Genomic DNA, 17846 nt, shown 5'->3' with positions numbered 1-17846 from the left:
CTTTTTTTTTTTTTTTTTTTAATTTTATTTTGTCGATATACATTGTGGCTGATTATTGCTCCCCATCACCAAAACCTCCCTCCCTTCTCCCTCTCCCCCCTCCCCCCCAACAATGTCCTTTCTGTTTGCTTGTCGTATCAACTTCAAATAATTGTGGTTGTTATATCTTCTTCCCCCCCCCCCCGGTTTGTGTGTGTGTGTGTGTGTGTCTGTGTGTGTGTGAATTTATATATTAATTTTTAGCTCCCACCAATAAGTGAGAACATGTGGTATTTCTCTTTCTGTGCCTGACTTGTTTCACTTAATATAATTCTCTCAAGGTCCATCCATGTTGTTGCAAATGGCAGTATTTCATTCGTTTTTATAGCTGAGTATTATTCCATTGTGTAGATGTACCACATTTTCCGTATCCACTCATCCGATGATGGGCATTTGGGCTGGTTCCAACTCTTGGCTATTGTAAAGTAACCCCAGTTAGGATGGCTAAAATCCAAAAGACTATGAATGATAAATGCTGGCGAGGCTGCGGAGAAAAAGGATCTCTCATACATTGTTGGTGGGACTGCAAAATGGTGCAGCCTCTATGGAAAATGGTATGGCGGTTCCTCAAACAATTGCCACCCATTCTTTAACTCACACTTAAAGCCTCATGAGGTGAACCCTGACCAGCTGACTGAGAAGGGCACTCTTAAGCCTAATTTTCAGACATCTGTGACAGGAGCTGAAAAGTGCCTTGCTGTGGAGATACAGCACCACCAAAAATTGGCTCTGAAGAAGGCAGAACTTAGAGCAGCACAATTTGAAATATGGGTCAACATGGATTTCTGGCTGGTAACTAAAAGTTTTATTGAATGACCAAAGATATGAAAGGAACAATATTGCAGGACTATTAACAAGAAGGTTTGGGAATGTGATATATAGGTGAATTTTTTTTTAAATAAACATAAATGAGGTTGTGAGCAAGGTGAATATCCACTAAAAAGACCCTTGAAGAGCAAGTTCTTGAGAATCAGGAAGACAAGACAACCATTTTGTGAGTTTTAGTCTGCCTTCTTCCCAAAACTGCTCAGGGTCTCTCAACAGGCTCATGAAAATGTGGTGCCAACGACGGAGGCTCCACGTAAGCTCAATGTGGATTTTCCTTGCAGAGATTCTTACTACCACCGACTAGCCTATCTTCCAGGAGCAATGACCAACACTGGACCTCCAACACAGTTCCATACAGTGAGTGGAAAGGTGAAGTACCTGCCAGTAAGTGAGTGGATCCCTTCTTTCTTGGAAAGGTCAGCATTTTGACCTCACTAGAATATATACTTACCTTAGATTTATAGTTTTTTTATGCTCCCCCATGCTTATGCCAGCCCCAAATCTATAGACTTGCTATATACCTCATATACTGTTGTGGCATCCTTATAACATTATATCTGACCAAAGAACTTAATACACAGTGAAGGTCAAGGGGCTACCACTAGGTTTTTTATAAACGCCACCATCTAGAGGTACTTTGCCCAAGGTAGAATGGTCTGCTGGAGGGTGATCTGGCTATGGTTCTAGCCTGCAAGGCTGGAATATGACCACATAGGATGAAATATATGTTCTGGACCAATGACTACTATATTTTTCTCATAACAAGCATTTTTGTTTCTAGGAACCAAGAAATAGAGATGAGAGTGATGCTTCTCATCCTCAAGTGACACATTTGCAATATTTTATGTTTTCCCATTTTTGAGCCTCTGGAGTTTACTAGTGAAAGAAAATGTTAATTCTATAAGAATAATACTTCCAACAGGAGCACTACAAAAGTTCCATTAAATGAGAAGCTGGGGGTATTATCTAACTATTATTGGCCCTTATAGCACTGCATGAACTGGCAAATCTGAGTCAGAGTGTGGGTTGGAGAGACAGCCCCTGACTATCAAGGGGAAAGCGTATAGCTGCATATCGTCTTCTTTAAGGTACCACCTTTACTAAGGCCACTCTAGACTACTCACAATTACCCAAACAGGCTGTTTACTTTCATGCCTCTGGGTCTTTGCAATTGCTAATCCTTCTGCCTCAAGTGCCCTCTACTGCTTCTCATCTTTCAAAGCCCAGATTAAAAAATGACCCTCTGTGTAAAGTCTTCCCTGATGCCCTCAGACAGAGCTATTTACCATATCCTTTATGTATAATCTCTCACAGCAGTCATAGCCCTTTTCACATCACATGTAACTATTTGTTTACAAGGTCTATTGCCCTTAGTATGCTGCAAATCCCTAACCAAGAACATGAATTATTTCAAAAATTGCAAACTTGCAAACTTTAAAGAACTGCATACTTGTGACAAAGGAAGTTGATTAATTGTAACAAGATATAGTTAGCCTTGGCCTCCTTTGGCCAAGGATTGTAACACTTACTGTGATACTCAGCATAGAGAAAGATCTGAATGTCTTTAAAATTAATTAATAAGCTTTTGCAAAATATTTACAGAAATTAAAAGTATGAGAAATTTTGAACTCAGGAGTTATGTCAGAGTTAAGATATGTATTAGGAATCAATCACAAAGAGTAATTTTCTTGATCATCTTTATCAGGGGTTTTGGCTTACATACTTTCAAATAGACTGTCTGCATTATATGCCAGACCTCCTGTTTCATAGGTATTTATCATCCCCAGAACCAGTCCTTAATTGAAAACAAAATAGATACTCATTAAATGTTTGTTTAATTAATTATATAAGTTTATATTATTTGTATTAATTATAGAATCATTTGTATTAATTAATTAGTTAACAAATTTATAAAACTATGGATCTTACCATAGCATAGTTTCTATCCATTTTATACATATTGGGATAGTGTATATATAAATGTATACTTTACATACCCTAGGATAGTGGAATTCTGTCTAAAATCATAGCAACACCAAACTCCTTTATCAGAATGCAGATAATATTCACTCCTTTTAATTTTTTATAATCAAAATGGATTATCTCTACAATGAAGTATATAAGCATCAAGAGAGTAAAATAACCATTGACTGCATTTAATTGACATCACATAACAGGCTACACAAAAATATACATTTATATTCAAACCTAACTTTGTACACACTTCGTTCATTGTACACAAAATAAAAATGTGAGTAACTATTTATTTCTTTAGGCAAGATTTTCCAAGGTGCATCTCTTCATTGTATTTCCATCTTTATTATTTTGGATTTTTGTTTAACATGGAAAAAGCTATTTTCTTCCATCCAAGAAATTAATTCCAATATAGAAATCATTAGTATACTTGAATATGGAATTCAGAAAAGGGAAAACGAAGTCATAAACTAAACAGACTGTTTGACAATGAGATTAATAACCTGAAGCCCAGAAATAACTTCATTTTGTTCCTTATAAAGTTTCATATACTAATGGGAACAATATTTATTAATTCTCATGACTATGTAATATTTGAGGTTTATATGACCAGTAACTCTCCAGCTTTTTAGCAAAGGGATTTTGAAAAGTTCTGGTAAAAAAGGAGTTAATGGAGTGAAATTGTTATTAAAAGATTTATGCTAACCAGGTGTTTGAGTTGCTTGAAAAGTCAACCATTTAACATACAACCTTTCTGTTGTAAATACTGTACCACCAGAAGACAGATTAAACAGTTTTGTATAAAACTATGGTTTTAAAAAAAATAGGGATAATGAAAAAAACATTGTGTCCAACTTTTCTTGAGTAAATTGCCAAACATGTGACCCTCAGAATGCCATAGTGTCCTTATACCAGCAACTCACTTAAACCATCTCATTCAGAGATAAAGGCAGCATTTGGGTTTTTAAAACATTAATATAAAATGTCCATACCACAAACAGATTAATGACTATTGTGATCATATTTATGATTATACATGTCACATGCAAAAACTCATTTAAAGACTCTGAGGTTATCGTGGCCTATAACATCATATTTAGAGGAGACTTTCAGTGTCTCTGAGTTATGAGGTTAACCTGTTAACCCTGTCCCCTTCACACTATATCACTGGAAACCCTGCCTGTTTGGGAAAATTGTGGTTTTCAGGCTTACAGTTTGAGCTTGCCTTATACAAACTAACCACTAACAATGGGGGTGGAGGGAGGCTTTTCATGCAATGAGCATTATAGAAACTAACCTCAGGGTTAAATACCACAATCATTCACAGGTGGGATTTTCTGGGAGTTTGTAACTTTCCATAAAGGGATTTACATATGCCCCAAAGAAGCCACTGTTGAAACAGGTTTTTTTTTTTCTTTTGGGTGGGAGCGTTGGGGGGACAGAGGTGACGCAGTTTTAGCTAAGCAGTGAAGTAACTATCTGGTCATAGTTACCAAGCTGTTGTGCTTTTTATTTAGTAGGTCAACATACTGTGGTTGTCTTAATTTGTGTCTGGGCCTATCACGCAGGGCTGTTGTCTCACAGAAGGTTTTAATCAAAGCAGCCAAACAACAAAATAAGACATCCTGGTCAGAATTACTCTCTCAACCTCATTTTGAACTGTTATTTTTTCAGAGGTTTGGCAATTTCACGATAAGCCACTAATCAGTGTTCACATTTAATGAGGACATTTTTACATTTAAAAAATAATATTTTGTCACTCGGTCCTCTAAAATGTCAAATATCCATAGTTAAATGAAGAGCGTTGCTACATTTTCAACCAATCTGCTATGAAAACTTAAAGCACAGAACCTAGAACTCTGCTGCTCTCTAAAAAGATTTTGCTACTCACATCCTTATAACCTGGACACCAACCTTAAAAACAAAAGATTTTTTTTAATGCCTTTTTTGAATGTCCCATAAACATAAGAATCATAAGCATTGTTTGGTATTAAACTTTTCAGTTTCCATATCCATCTTTCTGCTTTCTCTATGTTGCTTGGATCCCACAGACAAAATGACTTGTAGGTTACTCCTAGAACCTGCTACTGTAAAAGGAAACAGAAAAATAAACCATTGTCATCAAGAATTACTAGATTCCTATCTGGCTTTCCCATGAATCACAGAGCTAAAGGTATAGCCACAGCCCAGAAATGTCTACAGGTTTCACAACAGCCCATAGGTCAAGCCTGGTGCATATCTAACTGTCTTAATTGGAAACCATCCTCTCTCACATATTCATGGCATCATCTTTTTTGCAAATAGTTTATTGAGGTGAGGGGCTCTTTCTTAAAAACAAAGCAAATGTAAAGTCTCATTTCTCTCAAAGATGGATATAAGGTTTATGTTAATTTTAAAAGCCCCATTTGCAGGCATGTTCTAAGCCTTACACAGAGAGAGTATGTGTGTACATATGTGTACAAGCAAGTGCAGCAGCTGCCATACATCCCAGTTAGGGAACAGGCCTCCTAGCCCTGCCTCATGACACACGCACATATGCCTGTTTACTTAGGGCTCTGTCGTCATTGTCAAACTCCTAATTCAGGTAAGGCCTCCTTTGGCCACTGCTACTATTTCCATCACGGTGGTTGCAATAAGAAGCCTGATGGACAAGAAGATAAAAGTACATAGCAGACAGGTGGTAGATGGACACATTTCTGAACAGCCTTCTGAAAGGAGTGTTCCAATTAGAGCAACACAAAACATTTGAATTTGTCCGTTCACCCATATAGATTCAGTGCACCTTGAAAGTGTGTGTGCATGTGTATATGTTTGTCCAAGTGTGAGCTTACAGTATAATGCCCACCAAACTGATAAGGTATCCTGAGACCAAAGGACAAAGCAGGCAACTCCATATTATTATTATTATTGAGGGTAGTTACTTATAGGGATCAAGCAGAGCATCAAGCCATCTGAGTGCTGTGCAGCTGCTTTCTTTGCACCCTGAGGGGAGACTTGAGGCTTATAAGGGACTTAGAGACAAAAGTGGAGGCATGCCAAAGAGAGAAAGGCTGCAGAAGTACCAGATTCCCAGGCACTCCCCACCCTTCTGTTGCTTATCTTTGGGGTTGCCAGTGTCACTCCCCTTATCTTAAAAGCATAGCATTCTGTTCCTGTCCCTCCGTTAGTTGCTAAGCGACTTGTGCAGGGGAATAATTGTGACTATGGAAGCCGGAGCCCTGAATGCCATGAGGATGGAGTGAATTCTGACCAGCATTCTACAGTGTTTCTGTGTATCCATGCATGTGTGTGTACATTTGTGGGGCAGTTTTCCTTTTTTTTCTCTTTCTTTTTCTTCCCCTTTGAAATCTGTATAAAAATAGATTCCACAATGTATTTAGAGCTTCTCTGAAAAATTAGGGTTAAATTCTCTCTTTAAAAGATTAGAATTAGTCAAAGATTAAGACAATTATAACTAGTCAAAAGACATTTTAGAGTAAAATAATTTTAACCATACCATAAAACAATCCATTTTTAAAATTATTCCATGATAGTTCACATTTTACAATAGTTTCTCCATCCTTATACCTTCCTTGTGTATTAAAAAAAAAAAACTCATTCCAGAATAGTGCACTATAAAATTATCTCTATTTACAAAATGGTACCCTGATATCTGAAAGAATTAATGAACACCATTCAGTAAAAAGTCTATATTATTATCAACAATGTTCTAAAATTCCTTCTGTTATGGGTTGAATCATGTTCCCCAAAAAAATTCATATGCTGAAGTCGTAATCCCTAGTACCTCAGAATGTAACCTTAATTAGAAATAGAGTCTTTACAGAAGTAATCAAGTTGAAATGAGGTCATTAAAGTGGGCTCTAATCCAATATGACTGATGTCATATTGGGTGGTGCTTCTAAAAGTCAAGGAATGCCAACGATTGCCAGGAAACCACCAGAATCTAGAAGAGAGGCATGGAACAGATTCTCTCTGACAGCCCTCAGAAGGAAACAATCCTGCTAAAACCTTAATCTCAGACTTGTAGCCTCCAGAACTAATAAATTTCTGTTTTTAAGACACCCAGTTTGTGGTACTTTATTTGCAGCCATAGCAAATTAATATGTCTTCCAAAACCGAAGATTTCTATTTCTTATTTAAACAATGTAGTAAACTACACAAAGAAGAAAGAAATGTGGTCGGTAGAATTCTTACTGGGAGAAATTTTTAATTGACAAGTTAAAAAGAGGTAACAACATAAATAAAGAAACCTGTTGAGTTAAACCTCAAACCAAATATGCTTTAAAAAAATGTATATCATCAAATTAAAGGGCTATTTTTTTGTTTCCAATGTAAAATAAACTCCTACACACTGACATGATAGAACTATAGTTCAGCAGCATTCTTGTAATACACAAGAAAATAAATACAGTAGAGAAGTAGAAAAAATAGCCTCAGCCCTGGTGAAGACATGATTTTAAAACACACAAGTTTAGGAATGTGTTTCCCAAATCAAATAAAATGAGAAAAGATGCTGTTTTCAGATAGTGTAAAAATTTAATATTAGGACCAAGTTGTATTTTAGAAGGTAAATTAATTGTGATCTTTTCCAAAGAATATTTATCTCTTCAACCTTATTGAAGGTGTCCAAAAAGCAACAGAAATTACATTACTCAAAAACTTTTATTGTTTTCAAGTTGACAAAAGAACTACAATCTAAATATATAACCGAATTTGATTTGAATTGATCATCTCCTATAAAACTATAGTACAAAAATACACAAAGACAAAATGGTAAATATCAAGTTGATAATTGTTTTAAGTCAATAGAAAGTTCCAAGTTTAGAATTTCTGACTCATTATTCTTGAACGGCTACTCTGTCCTCAGAAACTTGCCAATCCTTTGTATTTAGAAATTTTCCCATCCCCCATATTTGTGTTTATTTATTATGATTTAGTGAAACAGGAAATTTGCATAGACACAGGCCTTCTGACTCAATCTTTAAAGTAATCTGCCCTTCAAGATAGTGTTGCTGACTTTGTGTGTCTCCTGTTGATTTTATTTCTTCTGTGGCATAGCAAATAGGCATAATCTTTCCTCATCTATCCTCCTAATCAAACAAAAAAGGAAACCAACTCTTTTTATTTTCTTCATTAATTACTTATATTCTTATGAATTCTCCTAAATATTAGCAATTGCACAACATCAGGTAGTCTAGATGATTTTTCAATATTTTTTAATACTCATCTACACAATTTGCTAATATAAATATAGAACTCAACACCCATGATCAAGGCAAAAAATAAAAAAGATATTTATTAAATGTCATTATAAAAAAATGTATTCCGATAAGAGTATAATTTGTAACATGAATTCCTACCTCATATTTTCTGTTCAAATCAGAGCAGGGGTAACCACAGTATATGATAGAAGTGGTTGGGAGACAGGGCCAATACTAGACAAGATTTGGTTGGTGTTTAATATAAATAGGTCTGGCATCTAAGAAATCAAGTAGGATCCAGGAAACCAGAGACTTAATCATAGCCAGTAGAAGCCAGTAGAGTAACAAGTAGTAAGAAGAGTAGAAATCAAGTCTGGCTGTGGTCAAAAATCTAGGAGAACACAAGTAAGTCCTATTCTAAGGCAATAGAGGCTCTTTGCTAGGAGATCTGTTTTATACTTCTGACATCCAATTAGTGTAGTCTCAGAAGCTAAACCTATAGACATAGAGAAAGCACTTGCAGCTGATTAAAGAATGTTAAGAGAAAATATTGATAGGTTTAGATCATTGGAATGGTAGGACAAAGGTGTTTTGAAAGGAAGAGATGGTACAAAGAGAAATAAAAAGAAATAATGTGGGCATGTTCCAGTTTCATCCATGATGGAGTAGCTATTATTGGACTTAACTTCTTGCTATAAACAAGCATAAAATCTAGACAAAACATACATAACAACTGTTTGCAGGCATTGGACAGCAGCCAATGCAGTGCTATGGTCCTTGAGAGAAAAGAGGCAAACAAGATAAACATCACATAAACCTAAGATTTCTTCCTGGGGGCATTTTCCAAACCAGAGCTCAAGGAAATAGAGCCTAAGTAAAGATTGGTAGACTTGCTGGATGGAAGAAACACAGATCAGAATTCAGGGCAGCCGAGAGAACTGGGATTGGAGTGGCTGAGTCACAGAGAAGAAAAAGCTACAGAAAAGGAGCTCTAGTAAATTGTCTAAAATTTCTCCCCAGTTTCTTAGTTGACTTCTAAGATGCACACATATGCAGGGCAAAGGTTCGTAAACCTAGCAGAGGCAGCCACTGATGTTGGAGAGCAGAGCAGAGTTTTCCAAGGCCATGGAATTTATGTCTGCCAGGGGTAACAGACCTAGAACATCCATTTGAGATCACCAAAATGCCATATCCTGGGATGTGGAATGAAAATCTTTCCCTAGGTGTAAAATCCATGTCCAGGGAGTAAGAGCATAACTGAAATAGATTTGCCCTCACAAAACTACCTTGGCAAGATGAAGGTGATCAATGAATAATTTTATTCCCTGCTAGAACAAAATGTAGCAATCTTTAGAAGAAAAAAACATAAATCAGAGCAAATACAACATATACACAATGTTAGTTATACAATAAAAAATTACTAAACATGTTAAGAATCAACGATAAAATTTCAATTATTGGGAAATAAAATAGAATCAGAAACAGAAATAATTCAAGTAATGCAGTTAGATGAGGAATTCAAAATAACTATGGTGAATATATTTAAGAAAAGAGAAAAACATGGGCAAATGGATAAAAAAAATACAGAATTTCAACAATGTATTAAAATCTATAAAAAAGAATAAAATTAACATTCTAGAAAAACAAAAACCATTATCTGAACTTAATAATGCATTACATAGAGTTAACAGCAGAGTGGACACAACAGAAAACTGGATTAGTGAAATTGAAGACAAGTTGATAGAAAAAGAAATCACACAGAAAACAATTCTTTTCTCATAATGGGGCCAAATTAACCCTCAACTAAAGGCTTCTCTAGACATGCCATGGCAAATATTAAAAACAAACCTAGAAAGGATCAAAGGGATTCTGAGTAACTCAATGACATCCCACAACAAAGCCCAAAAATATTTAGAGAAATACAAGGAAATCCAGCACCCAACAACATAAAATTCACACAGGAGATGTACTGTTCTTAGGTTCTCATGCTCTAGATAATGCATTATATTATATGAAAGGAGACTTAATAAGTTAAAGATACAGTCATGTGTTGCTTAACGACAGTAATTATGTTCTGATAAATTCATCATTAGGTGACTTCATTGTTGTGCAAACATCATAGAGTGTACTTAAACAAACCTAGATGGTATATCTTTTTTTTTTTTTTTTTAGATGGTATATCTTAATACACACCTAGGCAATATGGTATATCCTATTGCTCAGACCACCATTGTATATTCAGTCTGTCACTGAGCAAAATGCTGTTTGTGGCACATGACTGTGCATACTGTAAATCTATGAGTAAGCACTCAAAACACAACAGCGAATAATGAAACTAAAGTAAACTTATTTTAAAAAATGAATCCAAAAGTAAACAGGAAAATAAGAATAAAAGCAAGTGTGCACATACACGGGAGAGGTAGAAAGCAAACAGCAAGATGATACATTTAAATACAACCATAGCTGTGGTAGCCAGAATTCTAAAAATTACCCCTCAAGAATGCACACCCCAATCTCTGAAACCTGTTAATATGTCCAGATAGTTAATATGGCTTTGCAGATCATACAATCTCTGCTGGGACTACTCAACTCTGCCACTGTAGCCAGAACAAAAGTGTTCTAGATAATACATAAATGAATGGATGTTCTGGTGTTGGGTGCATTTATATTTATGATTGTTATATCTTCTTGCTGCATAGATTATTTTATCATTATATAATGACCTTCTTTATCTCTTTTTTATAATTTTTGGCTTAAAGTCTATTTTATCTGATGTAAGAATAGCTACTCCTGCTCATTTTGGTTTCCTTTTGTGTGGTATATCTTTTTCTATCCCTTCACTGATAGTCTGTATAAATCTTTACATGTGAAGTGAGTTTCTTGTAGGCAGCATATAATTGGGACTAGTTTTCTAATCTATTCAGCCAGTCTATGTCTTTTGAGTGGGGATTCAATCTATTTACATTTAGGGTCGTTATTGAAAGGTATTGTCTTACTCCTGGCATTTAATTGATTTTCCTATGATTGTTTTAAATATTTTTTTGTTTCTTTCTTTCCCTTTTATTGTTTGATTTTGGTGTTTTTTAGTTTTTTGAGGTGGTAAGATATAGTTTCTTTCTCTTTGAAATTTGCATATCTGCTCTACCAGTAGCTTTTGTTCTTTCTCATCTATTCATGGTGGTGATTATTGTTATGGATTCCAGATGCAGGACTCCCTTCAGGATTTCTCATAGGACTGGTTTTGTGGTGGTGAACTCCCACTCTTTTTGTCTGGGAAATACACTATTTCTCCTTTATTTTGAAGGAGAGCCTTGCTTAGTATAGCATTCTTGGCTGGCAGTGTTTTTCTTTTAGTACTTTGAATATAACATCCCATTCTCTTCTGGCCTATAAGGTTGCTGCTCAGAAATCTGTTGTTAGTCTGATGGGGACTCCCTTCTAGGTGATTGGACACTTTTCTCTTGCTGTTCTTAGGATTCTCTCTGTCTTTGACTTTTGAAAGTTTGACTGCAATGTGTCTTGGAGAAGACCTTTTCAGATTGAATCTATTTGAGGATCTTTGAATCTCTTGGATCTAAAAGTCCTTATCTCTTCCAAAACCTGGGATGTTTTCCCCTATTGTTTCATCAAATATGCTTTTAATGGTTTTTCCTTTCTCCTCTCCTTCTGGAACACCCATGATATGGATGTTTGTGCACTTAAGGCAGTCTGATAGCTCTCACAGATTTTCTTCATATTTTAATTGTTTTTTTTTTCATTTCTTTCTCTTTTTTTTTTTGTCTCCCTGGGTTAGTAAAAAAAGCTGCCTTTGGGATCAAAAATTCTTTTTTTTTTTTTTTTTCACTTTATATTTGTGTAGCATTCATGATTTTATCCTTTAAAAAAAATTTATTCTTGAACAGTAGAAAGCTTGGAATTTCACTCAGATGGGTCTGTCTTATACCAGAGGTTTGTCTATTTTTTTTTTTTTTTTTTTTTTTTTTTTAAACTTTATTTTGTCGATATACATTGTGGCTGATTATTGCTCCCCATCACCAAGACCTCCCTCCCTTCTCCCTCCCCCCTCCCCCCAACAATGTCCTTTCTGTTTGCTAGTCGTATCAACTTCAAATAATTGTGATTGTTATATCTTCTTCCCCCCCCCGGTTTGTGTGTGTGTGTGTGTGTGTGTGTGTGTGTGTGTGTGTGTGTGTGTGAATTTATATATTAATTTTTAGCTCCCACCAATAAGTGAGAACATGTGGTATTTCTCTTTCTGTGCCTGACTTGTTTCACTTAATATAATTCTCTCAAGGTCCATCCATGTTGTTGCAAATGGCAGTATTTCATTCGTTTTTATAGCTGAGTAGTATTCCATTGTGTAGATGTACCACATTTTCCGTATCCACTCATCCGATGATGGGCATTTGGGAAACAGGTATACCTTCGACTTGATGATTTCCATTCCTCTGGGTATATACCCAACAGTGGGATAGCTGGGTCATATGGTAGATCTATCTGCAATTGTTTGAGGAACCTCCATACCATTTTCCATAGAGGCTGCACCATTTTGCAGTCCCACCAACAATGTATGAGAGTTCCTTTTTCTCCGCAGCCTCGCCAGCATTTATCGTTCATAGTCTTTTGGATTTTAGCCATCCTAACTGGGGTTAGATGGTATCTCTATGTGGTTTTGATTTGCATTTCCCGGATGCTGAGTGATGTTGAGCATTTTTTCATATGTCTGTTGGCCATTTGTATATCTTCCTTAGAGAAATGCCTACTTAGCTCTTTTGCCCATTTTTTAATCGAGTTGCTTGTTTTCTTCTTGTACAGTTGTTTGAGTTCCTTATATATTCTGGATATTAATCCTTTGTCAGATATATATTTTGCAAATATTTTCTCCCACTCTGTTGGTTGTCTTTTAACTCTTTTAATTGTTTCTTTTGCTGTGCAGAAGCTTTTTAGTTTGATATAATCCCATTTGTTTATTTTCCCTTTGGTTGCCCGTGCTTTTGGGGTCGTATTCATGAAGTCTGTGCCCAGTCCTATTTCCTGAAGTGTTTCCCCTATGTTTTCTTTAAGAAGTTTTATTGTCTCAGGGTGTATATTTAAATCCTTAATCCATTTTGAGTTGATTTTAGTATACGGTGAGAGGTATGGATCTAGTTTCATTCTCCTGCATAACGATATCCAGTTATCCCAGCACCACTTGCTGAAGAGGCAGTCCCTTCCCCAGTGAATAGGCTTGGTGCCTTTGTCAAAGATCAGATGGCAGTAAGTGTGTGGGTTGATTTCTGGATTCTCTATTCTATTCCATTGGTCAGTGTGTCTGTTTTTATGCCAGTACCATACTGTTTTGGTTATTATAGCTTTGTAGTATAGCTTAAAGTCAGGTAGTGTTATGCCTCCAGCTTTATTTTTTTTGCTGAGCATTGCTTTGGCTATTCGTGGTCTTTTATTGTTCCATATAAATGTCTGAAGTTTTTTCCATTTCTGAGAAAAATGTCTTTGGAATTTTGATGGGGATTGCATTGAATTTGTATATCACTTTGGGTAGTATGGACATTTTCACTATGTTGATTCTTCCAATCCAAGAGCATGGGATATCTTTCCATCTTCTTGTATCCTCTCTAATTTCTCTCAGCAGTGGTTTGTAGTTCTCATTATAGAGATTTTTCACCTCCTTGGTTAACTCAATTCCTAAGTATTTTATGTTTTTGGTGGCTATTGTAAATGGGCAGGCTTTCTTGATTTCTCCTTCTGCATGTTCACTATTGGAGAAAAGAAATGCTACTGATTTTTGTGTGTTGATTTTGTATCCTGCTACTGTGCTGAAATCATTTATCAATTCCAAGAGTTTTGGTATTTTCAGTATGACCAGAGTCTTAGATGTAATAATTCATTAGTATGGCTTGAAAATGTCAACATTCTGGAGCTTCTCCTCATAAAATGCAAACAAATATCTAAGATAGTATTAGATTATTATTTATTTTAAAAATTCTAGAAGATAATGCTAGAATAAGAGATCTGTAATTCTCACTATATCACTATTTGAATGCACCAAAAATAAGTCTTCCATCATCGATTCTTTCATTCACCCAATAAATATTTTAGGTGCCTACTATGTGCCACAAAGAGGTAGTACAGCTGTGAAAGATTGTGTATTCCATGTGTTGTAGTGAAGTTTCAGCTCATTGTGATTACATTAAAGATGAGAAAATATCATTTGGTTAGAAGTTGTGAGGAAAATAGGATAATTTAGTCAGGTTCCCTCAGCTCAGGTCTGGTTGGGGGTCAAGCAGCACATTTCTTGTAAACAAGTTGTGTGTGGGGGTAGAGTTAATGCACCTGTGCACCAGTGTATCTTTTTAGTTTTGTTGCTATTGTTTGTGCTTCAGTTTGTGAAGCAGAGCTGGCTGGCAGAGCTGGCTGGCATGTTTACTCTGCTGGCAGCTGCTCAGTTTTTTTCTTTGGACTTTGCTGGTAGCAGTGGAGTTTCTGAGTTTCTGTTTGTGCTGCCTAGCTGTCAGACATGTGTGTGCTGAATAAAGACTATTCCTTCTTCAACCAAGTCTCCAAAGATCCTTTGGCCAGTTACCTAGCTCATAGACCTGCATGTGAAGGGTTTGTGAACAGGCTCGAGGGGTCTGTGAGTTCCAGATCCTAGCCCTAGCTCTACAATTGGCATAGTCGGCAGGATTCTGAGCAGGTGCAGGAGCCAAGAAGCCCTTGGAGAAGGAGGAAATGTGGCTACTTTTGAACATGGTGTGCCCCGTGGCCACTTTCCTGTTGACAGGGATCTGGTTGCTGTTCACTGCACTGCAAGTCAGCATAGACCAGGCACTACAGCAGAAAACCCCTTGGGAGGGGGAGGAAATGTGGCTGTCCTTGAGTGTGTGGTGCTGCTTACTCTGCTGCAAACTGATCGAGAGCAGAAGAAGAAAGCAGAGTTGTCGGAAGCATGGACAATTATCCTAGAGGATGACATGCAGCTACTGGCCACTCCAGCTTCTCACACCAGGGAAGATGACGAACCCAGTGGTGAGTTGGGGGAGACCATGCGTCTCCAGGCATGACCTGTCATGCATCAGAAAGTGAAACATGAGCAGCCTACAGGACCAGGTGGGCAACCAGTGGGCAATCCACAGGTGACCCAATTTACCACCTATGTCCCATATACCCAGGTTGAGTTAGTTGACTTGGGGAGACAGTTTCAGCAGAAACTGTTGTGGTTACTTGGCTGTTGTGGTTAGGGGACCTAAAGGTGGACAGTGTGATATGCTCTGGTGAGGAGATGGTCAATAGCGTCCATCACCATGCACCCATGTATTATTTTAGTTTGTTGCTATTGTGTGTTCTTGAGTTTGTGAAGCAGAGCTGTTTGGCAGAGCTCGTGTCTAAAAATAGAGCATGTTTACTCTGCTGGCAGCTGCTCAGTTTTTTCTTTGGACTTTGCCAGTAGTAGTGGAGTTTCTGAGTTTCTCTTGGTACTGCCTAGCTCATAGTGTTGTGTGTGCTGAATAAAGACTATCCCTACTTCAATCAAGGCTCCAAGGACCTTTTTGCTGGTTACCTAGCTCATAAACCTGTGTGTGAAGGGTTTATGAATGGGCTTAGGGGGTCTGTGAGTTCCAGACTCTAGCCCTAGCTCTACGGTGTTATAAAGAAAAAAATTTTCTCTGTTTTCAGAAAGATTTGTTGTATTAAACATAACCATTTAAAAGTACTCAAAGACTTCTGTAGTTCCTCTAACAAGCAATTGCTATTAGAAGAAACCAGACTGACTGGATTCCCAGTCTAAACAGAAGATTGAACAGTTCACAGTGTAACAGAAAAAAAGGAGGATGAAGCTTAGTGAATCAGACTCCATAGACCTATGGAAGACACACCAAAAAGCTGAGGGTCTTCACTGAGGCATATGCCAGGGACAGCCAAGCCATGGAGGGGAATGTGCTAGTCACATTTTATTTTATTATTATTTTTTTTAATTTTTATTTTGTCGATATACATTGTGGCTGATTATTGCTCCCCATCACCAAAACCTCCCTCCCTTCTTCCTCCCCCCACCCCCCCAACAATGTCCTTTCTGTTTGCTTGTCGCATCAACTTCAAATAATTGTGGTTGTTATATCTTCTTCCCCCCCCCCGGTTTTGTGTGTGTGTGTGTGTGTGTGTGTGTGTGTGTGTGTGTTTGTGTGTGTGTGTGTGTGTGAATTTATATATTAATTTTTAGCTCCCACCAATAAGTGAGAACATGTGGTATTTCTCTTTCTGTGCCTGACTGGTTTCACTTAATATAATTCTCTCAAGGTCCATCCATGTTGTTGCAAATGGCAGTATTTCATTCGTTTTTATAGCTGAGTAGTATTCCATTGTGTAGATGTACCACATTTTCCGTATCCACTCATCTGATGATGGACATTAGGGCTGGTTCCAACTCTTGGCTATTGTAAAAAGTGCTGCGATAAACATTGGGGAACAGGTATACCTTCGACTTGATGATTTCCATTCCTCTGGGTATATTCCCAACAGTGGGATAGCTGGGTTGTATGGTAGATCTATCTGCAATTGTTTGAGGAAACTCCATACCATTTTCCACAGGGGCTGCACCATTTTGCAGTCCCACCAACAATGTATGAGAGTTCCTTTTTCTCCGCAGCCTCGCCAGCATTTATCGTTCATAGTCTTTTGGATTTTAGCCATCCTAACTGGGGTTAGATGGTATCTCTATGTGGTTTTGATTTGCATTTCCCGGATGCTGAGTGATGTTGAGCATTTTTTCATATGTCTATTGGCCATTTGTATATCTTCCTTAGAGAAATGCCTATTTAGCTCTTTTGCCCATTTTTTAATTGGGCTGCTTGTTTTCTTCTTGTAAAGTTGTTTGAGTTCCTTATTTATTCTGGATATTAATCCTTTGTCAGATGTATATTTTGCAAATATTTTCTCCCACTCTGTTGGTTGTCTTTTAACTCTTTTAATTGTTTCTTTTGCTGTGCAGAAGCTTTTTAGTTTGATATAATCCCATTTGTTTATTTTCCCTTTGGTTGCCCGTGCTTTTGGGGTCGTATTCATGAAGTCTGTGCCCAGTCCTATTTCCTGAAGTGTTTCTCCTATGTTTTCTTTAAGAAGTTTTATTGATTCAGGGTATATATTTAAATCCTTAATCCATTTTGAGTTGATTTTAGTATACGGCGAGAGGTATGGATCTAGTTTCATTCTCCTGCATATGGATATCCAGTTATCCCAGCACCATTTGCTGAAGAGGCAGTCCCTTCGCCACTGAATAGGCTTGGTGCCTTTGTGAAAGATCAGCTGACAGTAAGTGTGTGGGTTGGTTTCTGGATTCTCTATTCTATTCCATTGGTCAGTGTGTCTGTTTTTATGCCAGTACCATACTGTTTTGGTTATTATAGCTTTGTAGTATAGCTTAAAGTCAGGTAGTGTTATGCCTCCAGCTTTATTTTTTTTGCTCAGCATTGCTTTGGCTATGAGTGGTCTTTTATTGTTCCATATAAATGTCTGGATAGTTTTTTCCATTTCTGAGAAAAATGTCTTTGGAATTTTGATGGGGATTGCATTGAATTTGTATATCACTTTGGGTAGTATGGACATTTTCACTATGTTGATTCTTCCAATCCAAGAGCATGGGATATCTTTCCATCTTCTTGTATCCTCTCTAATTTCTCTCAGCAGTGGTTTGTAGTTCTCATTATAGAGATTTTTCACCTCCTTGGTTAACTCAATTCCTAAGTATTTTATTTTTTTCGTGGCTATTGTAAATGGGCAGGCTTTCTTGACTTCTCTTTCTGCATGTTCACT

The sequence above is a fragment of the Cynocephalus volans genome, chromosome 2 (assembly GCF_027409185.1).
Source record: "Cynocephalus volans isolate mCynVol1 chromosome 2, mCynVol1.pri, whole genome shotgun sequence".
In the NCBI taxonomy this organism is placed as follows: Eukaryota; Metazoa; Chordata; class Mammalia; order Dermoptera; family Cynocephalidae; genus Cynocephalus; species Cynocephalus volans.
This window is presented reverse-complemented; position numbering follows the sequence as displayed.